The following is a 12920-nucleotide window of genomic DNA, read 5'->3' as shown; positions in this document are numbered from 1 at the left end:
CCCTTTCTGCTTCGAGGGAACACCAACGCAAGGCTCCAAGGCCACGGGGGAAATCCTTTGCATATTTGCCGAGGAAGTCCCTTAAGGCGTAGCCGTAGCAGAAGGATTCCTGGTGCCTTTGCTGAGGAGTATCAAGCAACACTCCTATTTCTGGCGCCGTTGGAAGGTCTTTTGTTGCAGTAGTAGTGTACCCATTGGAACTCGGGAAGGGTCCCATATAATCAAAGCCCCAGACATCGAATGGTTAAATGACCAGTGAATAGTTCATAGGCATTTCCTGATGCTTACTGATGTTCCCTATTCTTTGGCATTCATCACAAGACAAGACAAACTTACGGGCATCCTTGAAGAGAGCGGTCCAATAGAAACCTGATTGGAATACCTTATGGGTAGTTCTATCTCCAGTGTGGTGTCCTCCGTAGGCTTCGGAATGACACTTCTGCAAGATCTGTCCCTGTTCATGTTCAGGCACACAACGTCTAATAACACCATCTACTCCTTCCTTATAAAGGTGAGGATCATCCCAAAAGTAGTGTCTCAAATCAAAGAAGAATTTCTTCTTTTGCTGATAGGTGAAACTGGGTGGTATGTATTTGGCTACGATATAATTTGCATAATCGGGATACCACGGTGCACTATGTGAAGTGCGGATGACATTTAGTTGCTCATCAGGAAAGCTATCATCAATAGGTAGTGGGTCATCAAGGACATTCTCCAGCCTAGACAAGTTATCTGCTATAGGGTTATCAGCACCCTTTCGGTCAACGACGTGCAAATCAAATTCCTGTAACAGGAGAACCCATCTGATCAGCCTAGGCTTAGCGTCCTTCTTCTCCATAAGGTACTTAATAGCAGCATGAACAGAGTGAATAGTGACTTTGGAGTCAACTATATAAGATATGAACTTTTCACATGCAAACACGACTGCTAAAAACTCCTTTTCCGCAGTGGCATAGTTTCTTTGGGCACTGTCTAGAGTTTTACTAGCATAGTGAATAACATTCAACTTCTTGTCAACTCTTTGTCCTAGAACAGCACCAACAGCATAATCACTAGCATCGCACATGATTTCAAAGCGCAAGTTCCAGTCAGGTGGTTGAACAATAGGTGCGGTTATCAAAGCCTTCTTAAGTATTTCGAAAGCTTCCTCACAATCCTCATCAAAAACAAAAGGAACATCCTTCTGCAAGAGGTTGGTAAGAGGCCTAGAAATCTTAGAGAAGTCTTTAGTGAACCTTCTATGGAAACCAACATGACCTAGGAAACTTCGTATACCTCGGATATCTGTGGGGCAAGGCATTTTCTCAATTGCATCAACCTTAGCCTTATCAACTTCAATGCCTTCATTAACCATAAAGTGGCACTTCTCCCAATTCAAGACGAGGTTGGTATCTTCGCATCTCTATAAGACTCGATCAAGGTTGCTGAGGCAATCATCAAAGGAAGACCCGTAAACAGAGAAGTCATCCATGAAAACCTCGACAATCTTTTCACAAAAGTTAGAGAATATAGCCATCATACATCTTTGAAAGGTGACAGGTGCATTGCATAAGCCAAAAGGCATACATCTATAGGCAAAGGTACCGAAGGGGCAGGTGAAAGTGGTTTTCTCCTGATCAGATTGTGCAACAGGTATTTGCGAGAAACCTGAATAACCGTCTAGAAAGCAAAAGTGTGTGTGTTTTGAAAGCCTTTCTAGCATTTGGTCGATAAACATCAAAGGATAATGATCTTTCCTGGTTGCCTTGTTCAGTTTACGGAAGTCTATCACCATCCTATAGCCAGTGATAATCCTTTGCGGGATTAGTTCATCCTTATCATTAGGAACGACGGTGATACCTACCTTCTTAGGTACGCAATGTACTAGACTTACCCAATCACTATGAGCAACATGATAAATGATTCTTGCTTCCAGAAGCTTTAATATTTCTTTTCTAACAACCTCTTTCATCTTAGGATTCAATCTCCTTTGATGATCAGCAACTGGTTTGAAGTCAGGATCAATTTTAATCTTGTGCTGGCATAGAGTAGGACTAATACCCTTAAGATCATCAAGAGTATATCCAATAGCAGCACAGTGCTTCCTCAGAGTATTTAGTAACTTTTTCTCTTGGTGCTCTGAGAGGAGAGCACTAATAATAACATGATATATCTCCTTCTCATCAAGATAGGCATACTTAAGAGTATCAGGCAACTGTTTAAGCTCGAACACAGGATCACCCTTTGGTGGGGGAGGATCCCCAAGCAGTTCAACAAGCAGATTATTCTTGAGAATAGGATATTGTTCTAAGACAATTTTATCTATCTCATCTCTTTCGTCCATATGCATATAATTTTCATGCTCAGGCAGATATTGCTCTAAAGGATCCGTAGGAGGTACGGCAATAGAGGCAAGAGCAATGATTTCATCCCTACCAAACGACTCTCTTTCATGGGGTTGTCTTCCAAACTTGGAGAAGTTAAATTCATGAGACACATCATCGAAACTAATAGTGACAGTCTACTTAGTGCAATCAATGTGAGCATTGACAGTGTTGAGAAAGGGTCTACCAAATATGATGGGACAAAAGCTATCTTGTGTAGTAACAAGGACTAGGAAATCAGTAGGATACTTCGTCTTACCACACGGGACTTCTACGTCTCTCACAATTCCCAGAGGGCAGATAGTGTCTCTATTAGCTAGCGTAATAGTGACATCAATGGGTTCTAACTCAGCAGGTGCAATCTCATCTTTGATTTCATCATATAGAGAACGGGGTATTGCACTAACACTAGCTCCCATATCACATAAACCATGGTAACAGTGATCTCCTATCTTGACAGAAACAACGGGCAGGCCAACTACAGGTCCGTATTTGTCTTTCGCATGAGGTTTAGCAATTCTAGCGGAGTACTCACAGAATTTGATAACATGCCCATCTATGTCTTTGGCTAAGAGATCTTTGATAATAGCAACACTAGGTTCAACTCTAATTTCCTCAGGGGGTGCAATTGGTCTAATGTAACCCCTACGTATCACAGTTGGAGCTTCAGAATAATCCTTTATCCTAGCAGGGTATGGTGGTTTCTCAGTGTAAGCACAAGGAACAACAGGATCACTAAAAGCAATGACTTTCCCCTCAACTAGATCGGTTTTGGCTATGTTGCTTTCTACAGGAGGATGATATTTAAACCACTTCTCTTTGGGAAGATCAACATGAGCAACAAAAGATTCACATAGAGAAGCTACTATCTCAGAGTCAAGTCCATACTTAGCGCTAAAATCTCTAAAAGTGTTTGTTTCAACAAAAGATTTAACGCAATCAAACTAGAAATTCATACCTGACTCCTTACCTTCCTCCAGCTCCCAATCTTCAGAGTTGCATTTGATTCTTTCCAACAAATTCCACTTGTGGTCAATATCCTTCTTCATAAAAGAACTGGTACAAGAAGTGTCAAGCATGGTACGATCTTCATGAGAAAGCCGAGCATAAAAGTTTTGAGTGATGATTTCTCTCGAGAGCTCATGATTGGGGCATGAATATAGCATTGATTTAAGCCTCCCCCAAGCTTGAGCTATGCTTTCCCTGTCACGAGGCCAAAAGTTATAAATAAAGTTCCGATTTCACGAGGCCAAACGTACTAAATGCATAGGATAAAACTTTTGATGAAATTCCAATTTCAACCGATTGTAGTCCCATGATCCAGTATCAACACATAGCCTATACCATGTCAACGCCTTATCCTTCAAAGATAAAGGAAAGACTTTCTTCTTTACCTCATCCTCGGGCAAGCCTGCAAGCTTAAATAAACCACAAACTTCATCTACATAGATTAGGTGAAAGTCTGGATGTGAAGATCCATCTCCTGTAAAAGGATTAGCCAGCAGTTTCTCAAGAATACCCGAAGGAATTTCATAATAGATATTTTCAGTAGGTACCTCAGGTTGAGGAACAAATCCTCGTGCTTCCGTTCGTGGTGAAGATACCCCGAACAAACTCCTCAAAGGAACAGTTTCCATAGTGACAAGTGACAATAAATTTCAGCACAGTATAAAAATGTTTCCTTACCAATTTCCACTTACCAAAGGCGCTTCACTCCCCGGCAACGGCGCCAGAAAAGAGTCTTGATGACCCACAAGTATAGGGGATCAATCGTAGTCCTTTCGATAAGTAAGAGTGTCGAACCCAACGAGGAGCAGAAGGCTCTGATAAACGGTTTTCACCAAGGTAATAACTGCAAGCACTGAAAGTAGCGGTAACAAGTGATGGTGTAGCGAGGTGAAACGTAACAAGTGAAAAGTAAAAAGTAACAAGTAGTAGCAATGGTGCAGCAAGTGGCCCAATCCCTTTTGTAGCAAGGGACAAGCCCGAACAAAGTCTTATAGGAGGAAAAACGCTCCCGAGGACACACGGGAATTTCTGTCATGCTAGTTTCATCATGTTCATATGATTCCCGTTCGTTACTTTGATAGTTTGATATGTGGGTGGACCGGCGCTTGGGTACTGCCCTTACGTGGAAAAGCATCCCACTTATGATTAACCCCTCTCGCAAGCATCCGCAACTACAAAAGAAGAATTAAGACTACGTCTAACCATAGCATTAAACTAGTGGATCCAAATCAGCCCCTTACGAAGCAACGCATAGACTGGGGTTTAAGCTTCTGTCAGTCCAGCAACCCATCATCTACTTACTACTCCCCAATGCCTTCCTGTAGGCCCAAATATGGTGAAGTGTTATGTAGTCGACGTTCACATAACACCACTAGAGGAAAAACAACATACATCATATCAAAATACCGAACGAACATCAAACTCACATGACTATTATCAGCATGACTTATCCCATGTCCTCAGGAACAAAAGTAACTACTCACAAAGCATAATCATAATCATGATCAGAGGTGTAATGAATAGCATCAAGGATCTGAACATAAACTCTTCCACCAAGTAATCCAACTAGCATCAACTACAAAGAGTAATCAACACTACTAGTAACCTTACAAGTACCAATCGGAGTCGTGAGACGAAGATTGGTTACAAGAGATGAACTAGGGATTGGAGAGGAGATGGTGCTGATGAAGATGTTGATGAAGATGCCTCCCCTCCGATGAGAGGAGTGTTGGTGATGACGATGGTGATGATTCCCCCCTCCGGGAGGGAAGTTTCCCCGGCAGGATCGTCCTGCCGGAGCTCTAGATTGGATCTGCTCAAGTTCCGCCTCGTGGCGGCGGCGAAACCACGAAAAAGCTCCCTATTGATTTTTTCTGGAACGAAACCCTTCATATAGCAAAAGAGGGGGGCTAGTGGGCCGTTAGGGAGCCCACAAGCTTGCCCTCCGCCACCAGGGGGGTGGTGGTGCCAAGGCTTGTGGCGCCCTGGTAGCCCCCCTCCGGTACTTCTTTTGCCCAGTATTTTTTATATAATCCCAAAAAATTCCACGTAACTTTTCAGGGCATTTGGAGATGTGCAGAATAGTGGACTAAGATTTGCTCCTTTTCCAGTCCAGAATTCCAGCTGCCTGAATTCTCCCTCTTCAAATAAACCTTGCAAAATAAGAGAGAAAAGGCATAAATATAGTACCACAAGGTAATATAACAGCCCATAAAGCAATAAATATCAACATGAAAGCATGATGCAAAATGGACGTATCATGCACCTATACAATTTACCATTGTATTGGGTGTGTTGGGGACACAAGAGACTCTTTGTTATTTGGTTGCAGGGTTGCTTGAGAGATACTATATTCATCCTACGCCTCCCACTGATTGATAAACCTTAGGTCACCAATTTGAGGGAAAATTGCTACTGTCCTACAAACCTCTGCACTTGGAGGCCCAACAACGTCTAGAAGGAGAAGGTTGCGTAGTAGACATCAAGCTCTTTTCTGGCGCCGTTGTCGGGGAGGTTAGTGCTTGAAGGTATACCTTTAGATCTTGCAATCGAATCTTTTAGTTTCGTGTTTTATCACTAGTTTAGTTTATTAAAAGAAAACTACAAACTAAAAAAATGGAATTAAGGTTGCCTCATATGCTTCATCTTTTTAATGTCTTTCGTGAAAATGATGGAAATGAAAATTGTGCTCACGTGCTAAAAGAAGAATTACATAGAATGCTTGGCATAAAATATGTGAATGATGAGCATGATTGCAATGTTGTTAGTATGAATTCTTTGAATACCCATGATGCTAATGATATGCAAAGCCACAAGCTTGGGGATGATATGTTTGATGAAGATGATCTTTTTAGTTCCCCCACTTTGAATGATCAAAATTATTATGATGAAAGCATGCCCCCTATCTATGATGATTATTGTGATGATACTTATGCTATAAAGAAGAATGATAATAAAACTTGTCACAATTATGAGTACCCTCTTACTGAACATTACTCTTTTAATGTGGAAACAATTCGTAGTGTTCAAGTCTTTTACGATACTCCCACTACTATTGATGAGAATAAATTTCCTTATGTGGAGAGTAGTAAAATTTCTATGCTTGTAGATCATGAAAAGAATGCTTTAGGTTCTGGTTATATTGTTGAATTCATTCATGATGGTACTGAAAATTATTATGAGTGAGGATCATGTGCTTCTACATATTGCAATAATATCAAGCTTCCTCTCCATGTGTTGAAACTTTTGAAGTCATGCTTGTTTTATCTTCCTATGCTAGTTGATTCTTGCTCCAATAAATTGTTTGATCACAAAATCCATATGCATAGGAAGTGGGTTATACTTAAATGTGCTAGTCATATGCTCCATGATGCTTCCATTATGTTTCAGTCCTTATCTTTTATGTGAGCATCATTGAAATCATCATGCCTAGCTTGAAAGGCATTAAAGAAAAGTGCTTGTTGGGAGACAACCCAATACGTATACTTACTATTTTTGTGTGTTCACATGATTAAGCTACTGTATTAATCATGTTTTATTGCTTTTATTTCAATAAAGTGCCAAGTAAAGCCTTTATGATTAGTTTGGTGATAGTTGTTTGATCATGCTGAAAAAGACAGAAACTTTGCGCTCGTGAAATAATTTCTAATTTCTATCCAGAGAGTGATTTTAGGTTGATTATTTTTGCTGCTAATTTATATACAAATTTCCTTCATTTTCATAAATGTTTCAGAATTTTTGGAAGTGCAGAAGTATGGTTATCATTCAGATCATTACAGACTGTTCTGTTTTTGACAGATTCTGTTTTTAATGCATAGTTTGCTTGTTTTGGTGTTTCCATAGATTATATTGAGTAATATAAATTGTGGAAATGATAATATACAGTAGGAATTGTGTGGGAACATTTATTAATCTTGTCTTTACAATACCAAAATGAATGATTTGTCTTCATTATACTAACCCATCTCACGAAGTTCCGTTAAGTTTTGTGTTGTGAAGTTTTCAAGTTTTGGGTAAAGTTCAGATGGACAAAGGAACAAGGAGTGGCAAGAGCCTAAGTTTGGGGATGCCCAAGGCATCCCAAGCCATATTCAAGGATAGGATACAAAAAAGCTTAAGCTTGGGGATGCCCTGGGAAGGCATCCCTTCTTTCGTCTTCAATCCATCGGTAACTTTACTTGGGGCTATATTTTTATTCACCACATGATATGTGTTTTGCTTGGAGCCTCATTTTATTTTATTAGTACTTGATTTATTTTATTTATATTAATTTTTTGCATCATTTAGTTCAATAAAAATGTCAAGGATAGCCTTTACCATGCTTAATTTGCAAGTTTAGGAGTTGCTGTTTCAAAACAGAAAGTTTGCTTGTAGTGCAAAAATTCCCTAGAATTTTCTGTATGCCAGAATAACTTGAAATTTGGACATAGTATTATATTATAAATTCTATACATCATGGAATGTTTTCATATTTTTTGGAGTTAATTAATTATGGATCTTGCTGCATTCTTCACAGACTGTTCTGTTTAGGCAGATTGCTGTTATGTTTGCATTGTTCGCATATGTTTGCTTGTTTAATGATTCCATTTGAGGATGGGAGTTTTAAATATGCAGAGTCATTTAGTATGCAATGTCAAATAATGATTTTAGTGATTTGCTACAGTATAGGATGATAAAGTTTTGCATTGATTTATACTAACCTATCTCATGAGTTCTTGATTGAGTTTTGTGTGGATGAACTTTTTAAGATTTCGGAAACCGTCATATGAGAGGAGTTAAGGAGACACAAAAAGCTCAAGCTTGGGGATGCCCAAGTCATCCCCAATCCATATTTCAATAAGTCTCAAGCGTCTAAGCTTGGGGATGCCCCAGTTGGCATCCCACCTTTCTTCTACAACAATTATCGGTTAGTATCGGTTGAACCTAAGTTTTTGCTTATTCACATGTTTCGTGATATACTTGAAGTTTTATTTTATTTTATTTTGTTTGAATAAGGTACTTAGGATCTTAAATTCTTAGATGTGAGAGTCTTCACATAGCCAAATAATTATTCAACTACTCATTGAGCTTCACTTATATCTTGTGGAGTGGTTTGTCTTTTGCTCTAGTGCTTCACTTATATCTTTGTAGAGCATTGAAATGGTTTTATTTTGTAGAAATAGTTGAACTCTCATGCTTCACTTATATTATTTTGATAGTCTTAAACAACATGGTAATTTTCTTAGGTTATGAATCTAGTCCTAATATGATGGGCATCCAAGAGGGATATAATAAAAACTTTCATATAGAGTGCATCGAATACTACGAGAAGTTTGATTCTTTGCATATAGTTTTGAGATATAAAGATGGTGATATTAGAGTCATGCTAGTGAGTAATTGTGGATTGGTAGAAATACTTGTGTTAGAGTTTGTGATTCCCGTAGCATGCACGTGTAGTGAACCGCTATGTTACGAAGTCGGAGCATGATGTCTTTATTGATTGTCATCCTTTGTGTGGCGGTCAGGATAGCGCGATGGTTAACTCCTACAAACCCTTCCCCTAGGAGCATGCGTCTAGCACTTTGTTTCAATTACTAATAAAACTATTGCAATAAGTATGTGAGTTCTTTATGACTAATGTTGAGTCCATGGATTATACGCACTCTCACCCTTCCACCATTGCTAGCCTCTCTAGTACCGCGCAACTTCCACCGGTGCATACACCCACCATATATCCTTCCTCAAAATAGCCACCATACCTACCCATCATAGCATTTCCATAGCCATTCTGAGATATATTGCCATGCAACTTCCACCGTTCCGTTTATTATGACACGCACCATCATTGTCATATTTCTTTGCATGATCATGTAGTGGACATCGTATTTGTGGCAAAGCCACCGTTCATATCTTTCATACATGTCACTCATGAGTCATTGCACATCCCGGTACACTGTCAGAGGCATTCATATAGAGTCATATCTTTTTTTTTCTAAGAATCGAGTTGTAGGTAAATAAAAGTGTGATGATCATCATTATTAGAGCATTGTCCCATGTGAGGAAAGGAAGGAAGCTATGATTCCCTCACAAGTTGGGATGAGACTCCGGACTTAAAATAAAAATAAAATAAAAGAGGCCAAAAAGACCACACAAAAAAATGAAAAAAATGAAAAAAGAGAGGCCAAAGAGCCCAAACAAAAAAAAGAGAGAAAAAGAGAGAAGGGACAATGCTACTATCCTTTACCACACTTGTGCTTCAAAGTAGCACCATGATCTTCATGACAGAGAGTCTCATATATTGTCACTTTCATATACTAGTGGGAATTTTCATTATAGAACTTGGCTTGTATATTCCAATGATGGGATTCCTCAAAATGCCCTAGGTCTTCGTGAGCAAGCGAGTTGGATGCACACCCACTTAGTTTCTTTTTGAGCTTTCATACACTTATAGCTCTAGTGCATCTGTTGCATGGCAATCCCTACTCGCTCACATTGATATCTATTGATGGGCATCTCCATTGCCCGTTGATACTCCTAGATGATGTGAGACCATCTCCTCCTTTTTGCCTCACAACCTCCACCATATTCTATTCCACTTATAGTGCTATATCCATGGCTCACGCTCATGTATTGCGTGAGAGTTGAAAAGGTTGAGAAAGTAAAAGTGTGAAAACAATTGCTTGACTAAAACCGGGGTTGTGCATGATTTAAATACGTTGTGTGAGGAAGATGGAGCATAGCCAGACTATATGATATTGTAGGGATAACTTTCTTTGGCCATGTTATTTCGAAAGTTCATGATTACTTTGCTAATATGCTTTACGTATTATTGTTTTCATGTCAATATTAAACTCTTTGTCTTGAATCATATGGATCTGAATATTCATGCCACAATATATGTTAGGTAGCATTCCACATCAAAAATTCTGTTTTTATCATTTACCTACTCGAGGACAAGCAGGAATTAAGCTTGGGGATGCTTGATACGTCTCCAACGTATCTATAATTTTTGATCGTTCCATGCTACTATATTATCAACTTTGGATGTTTTATATGCATGAATATGCTATTTTATACTATTTTTGGGACTAACCTATTGACCTAGAGCCGAGTGCCAGTTCCTGTTTTTTTCTTGTTTTTGACCTTTTTCAGATAGGAATATCAAACGGTGTCCAAACGAAATATAACTTTCGCCGTGATGGACTCCATGGCGGCGCCTTCAAGGAGGTAAAAGGACGTCCACAGACACCGCCGCCGCCGACCAGCAAGCTTTCGCCCGGAGCATCGCCCAACACACACCCCCACGTGCCGCACCTCCGCTAGCCCGCACACCTCCCGTGAAGCCGTTGCGCCGACAGCATGCGAGAGCCACCGCCAACCATCGTCGCACCACCACCAACCCATGTCACTAGCAACCGCAGACGAGCCGGAACCGACCAAAAAGCAACCGGATCTGACACCACCTCCACACAACGTCGCAACATCCCCATGAGTCAGCAAGAAGCGGACCCATGCAGAGACGAAGGGTCCAAAGACATGGGAAGGGGCACCACCCCAACCTCACTTGCCGGACAGGAGCCACTGGGGCACAACCCTAGATCCTGCCGGCGACGCCACCGCGACCACCACTCGCCGGAGACGCAGCCTCGGGCCCCTACTCGCCGGAGCCGCAACACCGTGCAAAGAGGGCAGCCTCCCCCACCGCCAGCTCCCGCAAGGTGCTAGATCTGCGCCACCGGAAGCCCCGCGCACGAAAGCCTCGCCCCGCGTCGAAGCCCGACGCACCCGAGCCGCGCCCGCCCCCGTGCGCCCACCCGCGCCACCCCGAACGCAGCCGCCCACACCCATGCGCGCACCCCCGCGAGCGCCACGTCGGGCTCCAGCCAGAGCGGACAGCCCGTGCCGCCCCCGTCCAAGTTGGAGGAGGGAAGGGACCCATTGCCGATGAGCAGCGCGGGCTTTGCCCAGCAACGCGCCGGCGGCGGCGAGGGAAGGAGAGGACAGCCGGGAAGCTCGCTGGCGACGACTAGGGTTGGCTCCCGGGCCGCTCGTGGGAGCGACCAGGAGAGCCTTTTTGTTGACTCCTCAAGCCTGCTATTTCATGTTCCGGTTGAGCTGTAGAATAGGAGGACCCATCACACGCAGATTTGTAAGAGCATCTCTAGCAGACCCCGTATAATCGCTGAAACTGTAAAATTTCGGCGACTATACGGGTTTGGGCTGTTTTTTCTGCCAAATCACACAGTGTAAACGAGGCCCGGCCCGTAAAACTTTTGCGGTGGCCGTAAACGCGAGCGCTCAACCTCTATATCTGCGGGTTCCACCGCTGGATGCGAGTTGAAACCCTATCCCTCCGCTGCCATGAAAAGTCCCCCACCTCACCGCCGGCGCCTCCAATCCGCTGCCGCGCACCTCCATTCCACCGCGTAGCCGCTCCATTCCACCGTCCTCGATGCCCAACTCCGGCGGCCATAGGAACGACGACCCTGAGAGGGCTCGTTGCGTCAGACCCTACACCGTCGTCGCTCCTCCGCGTGAGACAGAGGAGTATGCCCGCCTACGGGGCTGCCTCATCGCCGACAGCTCCTCCGAGGCGTCGAGCTCGCCCTCCTCCCTCCCCCCTGGTGAAGAGGGAGCTCGATGAGCTCCCGCCGGTGAAGATGGAGCTTGAGGAGCCGGAGGCCGAGGCAGTGCCGGAGCGATGTGCCGGGGCCGTCGTCGGACCGGAGGATCCCCCCCCCCCGCAGAGGCGGATAGCCTTCTGCCCGCGCTGCTTGCGTGGAGTGCACGGGAGGAGGAAGAGGACCAACAACGCCGCCGGAGGTAGGAGCAAGGTGTCACATCGGCCCTCGCCTTCAGCCAGAAGGTGGATGAGTGGCGCCGCAAAGCGACTGCGTAGGAGCGCATGTACGTCGAGCTCTCCTCCGACGAGGACGAAGACTGAGCGCGCTGCGCATCTACTATCGCACGAGCTTGACTCCGATGAGCTTAGTTTTGTGTAGTGCAGTAGGATAGCTAGTGGCTCCGGTGAACTCCAATAGGATAGCTTACCTCTATCCCCCCTATAGTATGTATGATCGTCTACTATGTATGAACTCTGAATAAAGTGTGGTCTACGATTTCATCCACGAATGCTTTATTTCAAATTATGCAGTTTGATTATACGGGGTCTGTTCTCCAGCGCAACATTTCTCCCCGCAAAAACCCAGATCGTCGAAATGTAAAACGCGTTTGTAGATCGCAATTATACAGGGTCTGCTAGAGATGCTCTAAGCATTGCAATTCGATACTCTAGAAGAGAGGGAAAGTTTGTATATATGCAAATCATGGGCCTATTTGGTTCAAAGGATTTTTGGAGAACTAGAGTCCTTAGAAATTTCTCTACACAAGTCATTGGATTGAACTGAATCATGTAGATTTTTTTCCTAAACAATAATTTAGGCTAATATCTTCTATATCTAAATAGCTAGCCCACACTAACTATTTTATACGCAATTATGCCACCTCATCACCCAATAAGCCTTAGAAATTAATTGTATGCATGTGTCGATGCATGTGATCGTTGTACCC

This window comes from Hordeum vulgare, chromosome 4H (assembly GCF_904849725.1).
Source record: "Hordeum vulgare subsp. vulgare chromosome 4H, MorexV3_pseudomolecules_assembly, whole genome shotgun sequence".
In the NCBI taxonomy this organism is placed as follows: Eukaryota; Viridiplantae; Streptophyta; class Magnoliopsida; order Poales; family Poaceae; genus Hordeum; species Hordeum vulgare.
The sequence above is the reverse complement of the archived record's forward strand: the minus strand, read 5'-3'. Positions refer to the sequence as shown.